Source organism: Gorilla gorilla, chromosome 11 (genome assembly GCF_029281585.2).
Source record: "Gorilla gorilla gorilla isolate KB3781 chromosome 11, NHGRI_mGorGor1-v2.1_pri, whole genome shotgun sequence".
Taxonomy (NCBI): Eukaryota; Metazoa; Chordata; class Mammalia; order Primates; family Hominidae; genus Gorilla; species Gorilla gorilla.
This window is the reverse complement of record NC_073235.2, coordinates 130,526,234-130,537,460: the sequence shown is the minus strand read 5'-3', so window position 1 is coordinate 130,537,460 and position 11,227 is coordinate 130,526,234.

Here is an 11,227-nt window from a genome sequence, read left to right as displayed (position 1 = left end):
GGGTAATAACAAACTCCTCCAAGCTAAAGGAGCATGTTCTGTCCCAATGCAAGGAAGTTAAGAACCTTGAAAAAAGGTAAGAGGAATTGCTAACTAGAATAACCAGTTCAGAGAAGAACATAAATGACCTGATGGAGCTGAAAAACACAGCATGAGAACTTCATGAAGCACATACCAGTATCAATAGCTGAATCAATCAAGCAAAATAAAGGATATCAGAGATTGAAGATCAACTTAATGAAATGAAGTGTAAAGACAAGATTAGAGAAAAAAGAATGAAAAGGAATGAACAAAGCCTCCAAGAAATGTGGGACTATGTGAAAAGACCAAACCTACGTTTGATTGGTGTACCTGACAGTGGCGGGGAGAATGAAACCCAGTTGGAAAACACTCTTCAGGATATCATCCATGAGCATTTCCTCAGCCTAGCAAAACAGGCCAACATTCAAATTCAGGAAATACAGAGAACACCACAGAGATACTCCTTGAGAAGAGCAACCCCAAGACACATAATTGTCAGATACACCAAGGTTGAAATGAAGGAAAAAATGTTAAGGGCAGCCAAAGAGAAAAGTCAGGTTACCCACAAAGGGAAGCCCATCAGACTAACAGTGGATCTCTCTGCAGAAACCCTACAAGCCAGAAGAGAGTGGGGGCCAATATTCAACATTGTTAAAGAAAAGAATTTCCAACCCAGAATTTCATATCCTGCCAAACTAAGCTTCATAAGCAAAGGAGAAATAAAATCATTTACAGACAAGCAAATGCTGAGAGATTTTGTCACCACCAGGCCTGCCTTACAAGAGCTCCTGAAGGAAGCACTAAACATAGAAAGGAAAAACCAGCGCCAGCCACTGCAAAAACATAACAAATTGTAAAGACCATCGTGACTATGAAGAAACTGCATCAACTAACAGGCAAAATAATCAGCTAAAACCAAAATGACAGGATCAAATTCCCACATAACAATGTTAACCTTAAATGTAAACAGGCTAAATGCCCCAATTAAAAGACACAGAATTGCAAACTGGATAAAAAGTCAAGACCCATCGGTGTGCTGTATTCAGGAGACCCATCTCACATGCAGAGACATACATAGGCTCAAAATAAAGGGATGGAGGAATATTTACCAAGCAAATGGAAAGCAAAAAAAAAAGCAGGGATTGCAATCCTAGTCTCTGATAAAACAGACTTTAAACCAACAAAGATCAAAACAGACCAAGAAGGGCATTACATAGTGGTAAAGGGATCAATTCAACAAGTAGAGCTAACTATCCTAAATATATATGCACCCAATACAGGAGCACCAAGATTCATAAAGCAAGTTCTTAGAGGCCTACAAAGAGACTTAGACTCCCACACAGTAATAGTGGGAGACTTTAACACCCCGCTGTCAATATTAGACAGATCAATGAGACAGAAAATTAACAAGGATATTCAGGACTTGAACTCACCTCTGGACCAAGCAGACCTAATAGACATCTACAGAACTCTACACCCCAAATCAACAGAATATACATTCTTCTTGGCAACACATCACACTTATTCTAAAATTGACCACATAGTTGGAAGTAAAACACTCCTCAGCAAATGCAAAATAATGGAAATCATAACAAACAGTCTCTCAGACCACAGTGCAATCAAATTAGAACTCAGGATTAAGAAACTCACTCAAAACCACACAACTACATGGAGACTGAACAACCTGCTCCTGAATAACTACTGGTTAAGTAACAAAATTAAGGCAGAAATAAATAAGTTCTTTGAAACCAATTAGAACAAAGACACAACATACCAGAATCTCTGGGACACAGCTAAAGCAGTGTTTCGAGGGAAATTTATAGCACTAAATGCCCACAGGATAAAGCGTGAAAGATCTAAAATCAACACCTTAACATCACAATTAAAAGAACTAGAGAAGCAAGAGCAAACAAATTCAAAAGCTAGCAGAAGACAAGAAATAACTAAGATCAGAGCAGGACTGAAGGAGATAGAAACACAGTAAACCCTTTGAAAAAATTGATGAATTCAGGAGCTGATTTTTTGAAAAGATTAATAAAATAGATAGACCACTACTGGCCAGACTAATAAAGAAGAAAAGAGAGAAGAATGAAATAGACACAATAAAAAACGATAAAGGGGTATCACCACTGATCCCACACAAATACAAACCACCATCAGAGAATACTATAAACACTTCTACACAAATAAACTAGAAAATCTAGAAGAAATGGATACATACACTGTCCCAAGACTAAACCAGGAAGAAGTCGAATCCCTGATTAGACCAATAACGAGTTCTGAAATTGAGGCAGTAATTAATAGTATACCAACCAAAAAATGCCCAGGACCAGATGGATTCACAGCCGAATTCTATCAGAGGTACAAGAGGAGCTGGTACCATTCCTTCTGAAACTATTCCAAACAATAGAAAAAGAGGGACTCCTCCCTAACTCATTTTATGAGGCCAGCATCATCCTGATACCAAAACCTGGCAGAGATAAAACAAAAAAAGAAAATTTCAAGCCAATATCCATGACAAACATCAGTGTGAAAACCCTCAATAAAATACTGGCAAACCAAATCCAGCAGCACATCAAAAAGCTTATCCACCACGGTCAAGTCTGCTTCATCTCTGGGATGCAAGGCTGGTTCAACATATGAAAATCAATAAATGTAAAACAAAAATGCAAAAAATTAAGTAAAAACTCTGTAAAATTAAATGTTATTGGAAATATCAATATAAACTCACACATTTTCACAATATATTTCCTAGTTCTTCCCTTATGGATAATATTAGGAGCTATAACACCTGTTTGCAAAGAGTACCTTAGAATTCAGACTTTGGTTTCTATATGCCATCACCTGCCATCCACAACATAACCATGGCTTCTTGGAGAAATAGCTGATTCCAGGTCTGAGGTAGAGAAGGCCAAAGGCAAGCCTGAGACATCTTGTTACAGAAAGCCAGAAATGCTCAAAGACTAGTGGGCACATGTCAAAAGGGCACAGGAGCTACATCTGGGTTAACATGGGCTCCACAAACCCTAACCCTAACCCTAACTCTAACCTTAGTGCTAACCCTAACTTACGTTTGAGTCTTTAATCCATCTTGAGTTAATTTTTCTATAAGATGTAAGGAAGGGGGAGGTAACATGGGTTAACATGGGCTCCACAACAGTAAGTGATTGCAAAACCTTGAATAAATAAAAATCCATACCATATAGAAAGAGGAAGGGAAACATACATTTGCTGTCACTGACAGTTGTCTGTCACACCAAATCCTTACTCTGAAAAATTGTTACATTTTTCTAACTCTATCCTCAGGGACTGAGGAAAAGCTCATTTTTACAGAGGAATTATAGCTGATCAATGCAGAAGGAATAATAAGAAATTTTTTAAAACCATCAAAAAAGTAATTGATGCAGGCAAGGATCATCCATGGATTTAAAATATTTAAAATTTAAAATTTAAAATTTTAAAATTTAAAATTTAAAACTTTAAAATTTAAAATTTAAAAATATTACTATTCAAAATCATAATGGGGAACAGGATATTGGCATGATGTCAAAATGTCACCCCATGGATTACTCATTATTTGCATAGGGAAGACCCTCCCTTACAATGGAGAGATCTGGCTGGCATCCTGCGATGGTCACCAAGTGATCAAATTCGCTTCACTAATTATGCAACAAACTACCATTATTTGCCTTGTAATCCAAACATCACCTATAAAATTACGTCAATTTTACCCAAATTTACTCAGCTTTTAGACTTAACTTCTAGTTTGAAGAAAATGTGGAGGTCAGAGAAAATATTAAATTAAAAGAAGCAACCACCAAATGCAGAATGTAAAATGTAACAAATAATTCTTTTTTAAATTTTTCTTCTTTTTTTTTTTTTTTTTGTACAGACAGGAATCTCACTATGTTGCCCAGGCTGGTCTTGAACTCCTAGCTTCAAGCAATCCTCCTGCTTTGGCTTCTTAAAGTACTGGGATTACAGGCGTGAGCCACCATGGCCGGCCCACATTACTCTTCAAAAAGTCAACGTGGGCTGGGTGCGGTGACTCGTGCCTGTAAGTTCCAGCACTTTGGGAGGCCAAGGGAGGTGAATCACTTGAGGTCAGGAGTTCAAGACCAACCTGGCCAACATGGTGAAATCCAATCTCTACCAAAAATACAAAAATTACCAAGGCGTGGTGGTGCTCACCTGTAATCCCAGCTACTCGGGAGGCTGAGCCAGGAGAATGGTGTGAACCCGCAAGACGGAGGCTGCAGTGAGCTGAGATCATGCCACTACACTCCAGCCAGGATGACAGATCTCAACTTGGTCTCAAAAAAAAAAAAAAAGTCAACTTTTTTTTTTTTTGAGATAACTAGAGAAATCTGATGAAATTTCTAGATTAAAAAAGGTATAACTTCCCAGGCACAGTGGCTCAGTGGCTCATGCCTGTAATCCCAGCACTTTGGGAGGCAGAGGAGGGAGGATTGCTTGAGCCCAGGAGTTCGAAACCAGCCTGGGTAACATGACGAAACCCCATCTCTACAAAAAAAATAAAAATAAAAAATAATTAAATTAATTTTAATTAAATTAATTAAATTTAAAAAACCTTTATCAGAACCTAATTTGGAAGGGAGAAAGAACAGCCAAAAAAGACATGTGGAACACAATTCAGGGAATTGTAATATGGATTGGACAATAGACGTATTAAAGAATGAGTGGTAACTTTATTAGGTGTGATATTGACATTGATGATGGAGGAGAATTTCTGTAGGAGACCCATGCTAAATTCTTAGAAGTGAGATCGCATTGTGTCTGCAACTTACTTTGAATACTTCAGCTCAAAAGTTCAGACAGAGAGAGACTGAGCAAGAGCAAGAGAACAGTATGGTAAAACAACTGTTGAAATTAGCGGGTGGGTACCTGGTGCTCATCGTACTGGCCTTTGAATTTATTTGTATTTTTGAAAATCTTTTATAATAAACTGTTTTAACAAAAAGGAGAGTAATGAATAAGATCGTCTTTTATAAGCTCATAACAGAGAGTGTGTTTTGAAAATAGGACAATATCAAATCAAAATGAATTTAAATAAAATTATTAAATATTTGAATAAAGTAAACAAAATCGTGGTTCTGTTCACCATGAGTAACACAAGGGTATCTGACTTCTAGTACTGGTCTTTTCTAATCTATCCTATGACTTTCTGCCAAAATCAGTTTTCAAAAAAAAGATCTGATCATGTTATTCTTCTTTCGATGGCTTAGGATCAAATCCTAACTTCCATTGGAAGACTCCTGACACACATCTATTCACATTCCCCACAACAGCCAAACAAATGACTTGTTCTTCTTCATAAAAATGCCCTTTTTTTTTTTTTTTGAGACAGAGTCTTGCTCTGTTGCCCAGGCTGGAGTGCAGTGGTGGCACAATCTTGGCTCACTGCAATCTCCGCCTCCTGGGTTCAAGCGATTCTCCTGCATCAGCCTCCCAAGTAGCTGGGATTACAGGCATGTGCCACCACACCCGGCTAATTTTTGTGCTTTTAGTAGAGATGGGGTTTCACCATGTTGGCCAGGCTGGTCTCGAACTCCTGACCTCAAGTGATCCACCCTCCTCAGCATCCCAAAGTGCTAGGATTACAGGCGTGAGCCACCGTGCCCGACCCATAAAAATGTCTTTTGTACCAAAGCTTTCTTTGTTCTCTCAGTATGATGGATATCATAGATTGGCTCACTCAACTTCCAGTCAACCTTTTTTTTTCTAACTGGAGAGGTTAGAAAGTTAAAAGCAACGTTTTTGGAAACTGCCTTTCAGCTAGAGTGCTGGATGTGAATGGGGTCTGCCTATTAGATGAACTAGTACAAGATTTGTAATGCAGAAATGAGGAAGGGTCTTGTTTTTGTTTTTGCTTTTGAGACAGGATCTTGCTCTGTCACCCAGGCCAGAGTGCGATGGCATGACCATGGCTCATTGCAGCCTCAACCTTCCAAGCTCAAGCGATCCTCCCATCTCAATCTCTTGAGAAGCTGTGACCACAGGCATGCACCACCATGCCCGGCTAATTTTTTTTTTTAATTTTTTGAGACAGGGTCTTGCTCTGTTGCCTAAGCTGGAGTGCAGTGACACGATCTCAGCTCACTGCAATCTCCACCTCCCAGGCTCAAGTGATCCTCCCATCTCAGCCTCCCAAGTAGGTGGGACTACAGGTATGCACCACCACACCCAGCTAATTTTTGTATTTTATGTAGAGACGGGGTTTCCCCATGTTACCCAGGCTGGTCTCAAACTCCTGAGCTCGAGCAATCCACCTGCCTTGGCTTCCCAAAGTGCTGGGATTACAAGCATGAGCCACTGCACCCAGCCCAATTTTTTATTTTTTTTGTAGAGACAGGGTCTTCCTATGTTGCCCAGGCTGGTCTCGAACTCCTGGCCTCAAGCAATCCCCCTGCCTCACCCTCTCAAAGTGCTACCATTACAGGCATGAGCCACTATGCCAGGCTAGGGTCATCTTTACATCTATTTTTTCTGGTCTTTGCTATCTGGAAAATTCATAGATCATGAAGTGTTTCTGCAAGCATTCCATATCCTTCACCAACTTCAAGGGTAACAAGCTGTTGGGGCTTCTTGATGAGGCTTTCTAATCCCTGGATTGTAGCTATTGGGGGTCCAGTCTCTAGTTTCTTATTAGTCTAGGTGTGGGTGAAGTGGTGGTCACATTGCCAGCACAGCAGTTGGTGACTCCAATCAATATTCTTTTTTTTTTTTTTTTGAGATGGAGTCTCACGCTGTCACCCAGGCTGGAGTGCAGTGGTGCGATCTCTGCTCGCTGCAACCTCTGCCTCCTGGGTTCAAGCAACTCTCCTGCCTCAGCCTCCCAAGTAGCTGGGATTAGAAGCATGCACCACCATGCCCAGCTAATTTTTTGTATTTTTAGTAGAGACGGGGTTTCACCATGTTGACCAGGAAGGTCTCGAACTCCTGACCTCGTGATCCACCTGCCTTGGCCTCCCAAAGTGCTGGGATTATAGGCGTGAGCCACCATGCCCGACCTACTCCAATCAATATTCTTAATTCCAGCACAGCTCTCATGGTGGGTCACTTCTTTCTGTTTCTATAATTATTCCCAGAGAACCAATTATGAACCAATCCTTTCAGCCCTTCCAGTAATTTTCTATGGCCAGATTTCCTGTATTAAATCCTTTCTTGATTAAATTACTTGCAGCAATTTTCATTTTCCACTCTGAACTCTGATAAAGCTCTATGAATCTAAGAAATAAATATCTTTTAAAAATAATGTTTTGGGCCAGGCATGGTGGCTCATGCCTGTAATCCCAGCACTTTGGGAGGCCAAGGCAGGTGGATCATCTGAAGTCAGGAGCTCAAGACAAGCCTGGCCAACATGATGAAACCCCATCTCTACTAAAAATACAGTAATTAGCCAGGCGTGGTGATAGGTGCCTGTAATCTCAGCTACTTGGGAGGCTGAGGCAGAAGAATCACTTGAACCCGGGAGGTGGAGGTTGCAGTGACCCGAGATCATGCCATTGCACTCCAACCAGGGCGACAACAGTGAAACTCCATCTCAAAATAATAATAATAATAATAATAATAATATTTTGAAATGACAGGAACTTACACTTAGGCAAGGATACCAAAACCTGGAATATCAAACCACCCTTGGACACTTAGAAAAAAAAATTGATTTCCTGACTCCACCCCAGACCTATAGGATAAGATCCTCTCAAGGTGGAGTCTGGAATACATTTTTAAACCCCCAGGTGATAACGATGCAACCTACCTAGCACGGAAGTGCATGGACTCATATGTAAGACTTAAGGGTGTCAAGTCTCATAGACATCATGAAACCCAATCTGATGCAAGACTCTCAAGGCTGACATTTTGTTATTTCCCAACTTTCCTCTCCTACAGATTACAAATTATTATCTGCAGTAATTTATTAGCCTGGCAGGGACAGTCTACTAAGGAAAGCCCCCTTTGCAGAAAAAAATGAAATCACTTCTTTCAAAACTGCATAACAAAGTAAATTCACAGATTAAACTGTGACTTAAAAATCCACATTTTACTTTACAAAACATACAGTGAACTTATAGTAGTATGTGATATACAACTAAGCTCTTTAAAGATATTTTTAATAACTCAAAACACATTCCAGATATTATTAATATACTAAAACAGGATCTCAAAGTAATATATCACAGAAACATGGTATTACAAGATTAGAAGCAACCTTCAAGATAATTATTCACCACAGGGACCTATAGTGGAAAGCATAGTCTGAAAATAAAGACACTGGGCCCAGCGCGGTGGCTCAAGCCTGTAATCCCAGCACTTTGGGAGGCCAAGGTGGGCGGATCGCCTGAGGTCAGGAGCTCAAGACCAGCCTGGCCAACATGTTGAAACCCAGTCTCTACTAAAAATATAAAAATCAGCTGGGTGTGGTGGTGGGCACCTGTAATCCCAGCTACGTGGGAGGCAGAGGGAGGAATCTCTTGAACCCAGGAGGCAGAGGTTGCAGTGAGCTAAGATCTTGGCACTGCACTCCAGCCTGGGTGACAGAGTGAGATTATGCCAAAAAAAAAAAGAAAGAAAGAAAGGAAAGGAAGGAAGGAAGGAAGGAAGGAAGGAAGGAAGGAAGGAAGGAAGGAAGGAAGGAAGGAAGGAAGGGAGGGAGGGAGGGAGGGAGGGAGGAAGGAAAAGAAAGAAAAGAAAGACATTGAAAAAAAGGGAATTCAGAGGCCCTTCACCTTGATCTTTTACTGAGTCGCTGGTTGAACAACAAACACTGTATTTAATGGGGCATATGGGGCTCTTTTCAAATAAATGCCAATCTGTGTTCACTATCCTACTTAATCATTCTTTAATTTTTCCTGAAATCTTACCTTGAGGTGTTTCCTAACCTAATCCCTTCTGTTGATCCTGCACTAATGTGCAAACAGTTGGAGAGTTGATCAAAGATGAACAAGAAAAGCAAAATAATGAAAAAGTAACAAAAATCTGTAATTTTGAAAGAGGCGAGTGATTGTGGAAATGTGTAAAAGGTACCTGAATCAGAAAATGAAGGCAGAGGGGCAAAGTTTCCTCCAACATCACCTTTAAAAGCCTGAGAAATAATCGAGAATGAATGCCTATCCACTCCTAATATTCTGAGTCTGACAAGAAGGCTGAGGGAGTGCTGCTTTCTGTTGATTGCAGAAGTGGACCACAGCTGTGCCCAGATTGCTTTCAACTCCTCACCTCTCTTCTGGGTATCAATTACATTGAATTCTTTGAAAATTGTAAGACTGAATGGCTAACTGTTAATTCAACATCAGAAATATTCTGACCTGATTTTCAAGGTGGAGAATTGACATTAGTAAATAAATACACATGAGATACATTTTGAAACCCATCTGGGTCTGTTCAGAAGCAAGTTCATGTTTAATAATTTCATATAGACTCTGCATTTGATAAGTAGAATATCAGGATCTCAGAGTTTAGGGTAAAAGGTGGACCCGATACTACCAGTTCTCACTAGTCCTTATTTGCAGTGATTGTCTGTAAGGACTAGTGAGCTCATAGAAGAAAAGAAAAACTTAATTTAGCGACTTGAAATACATAAAGAAAATCAAACGTATTGTGTTGTATTTGGGCAAGTGACCTCAAGATCATGAATTTATCAGATATTTACAGGGTTTCTAGCACGTGACAGACACTCTGTCCAGCCTGGGATAGAGTGGTGAGCAGGGTCTCTGTTATCAGGCAGCTTACATTCTGGGCACGTTACAGTGTACATGAAATGCTACCAATGGTCTGATTATCTCATTCTGCTCAGAATTCTTAAGGCATGGACTTTACAGCCAAGTTGACCTATACTTGGACCTGGACCTCACCTCTTGCTGAACATGTAAGCCTGGGTGCTTGTTCCACCTACTATCTCTCCTCTCCCCCTGGTCCCCAGGGTGGACATGTCCATCAACACAGCACCATGTTGGAATGGGAAATGACCTGGTCCCATGGTGTAGAGAGACAAAACTCACCCATGTCCTTCAGATGAGGAAGGCCAGTTCTTGAAGGAAGAAAACAACATTTTCCCTGCAAACTCCCTCTTAATCAACTTTCCAGCTTCAAGGATCCATCCAGAGAGGACCTCTTCAGGCTGATCCTGACCTTCACAGAGATAAGCAGGCCTGCTTCCTCTCTCATGAACTTTGACCAGAAAGCAAACTCACCTAACCATGAGAATCAGCCTGGCACTTGTAGAAGTACAGATTCTTGGACTCTATGCCTATTAAGTCAGAATCTTCAGAAATTTCTATATTTAAAAAGCAATATGGAGAAACACTATTTCAGGATCATAGCCCCGGACAAAATCTAACTAAGAGATGAAGCCAGGTGGCTTGTGAAACATAGGAGAAATTTTTCTCCCAAGGTGCTAATAGAAATGGTAGTCATCTAATTTCTTTTAATGCCACCAGGCTAAGCCTAAAAATTTTTTTTTAATTAAAGGACATGAAGAAAGAGAAATGGCATGTCGTACCTTGTTAAAACTGTCCCTGGTGCTTCAGTTTTCTCTGAGATTGAAATATTCCTGTCCTCTTAGTTTCAAAAATATTTCTTTAGGCATCCTGGAATTTTACTAAGTCTAGATATTACATCAAAATTTTAGATAGTACTATTTTATTTTATGTATGTATTTATTTATTATTTATTTATTCATTTATTTATTTTGAGACTGAGCTTTGCTCTTGTCGCCAAAGCTTGAGTGCAATGGCGCGATCTTGGCTCACTGCAACCTCTGCCTCCCAGGTTCAAGCGTTTCTCCTGCCTCAGCCTACCCAGTAGCTAGGATTACAGGTGACCACCACCATACCTGGCTAATTTTTGTATTTTTAGTAGAAACATGGTTTCACCATGTTGGCCAGACTGGTCTCAAACTCCTGACCTCAGGTGATCCACCCACCTTGGCCTCCCAAAGTGCTGGGATTACAGGTGTGAGCCACCACGCCTGGCCCTGTTATGAGCATCTTTATCCACACATATTTATGCTCTTATGCAATTATTTCCTTAGAATGAATTCACAGGAAATGGAAATACTGTACTGTGAAATAGATACATATTTTTAAGGCTTTTGATGCATCCTGAAAACATGTATTTAGAAAATTCCTACTGAATTATACTTCTACCAATCGTATACAAGAGTGCCGGTTTCCCCCAGGAATTATCA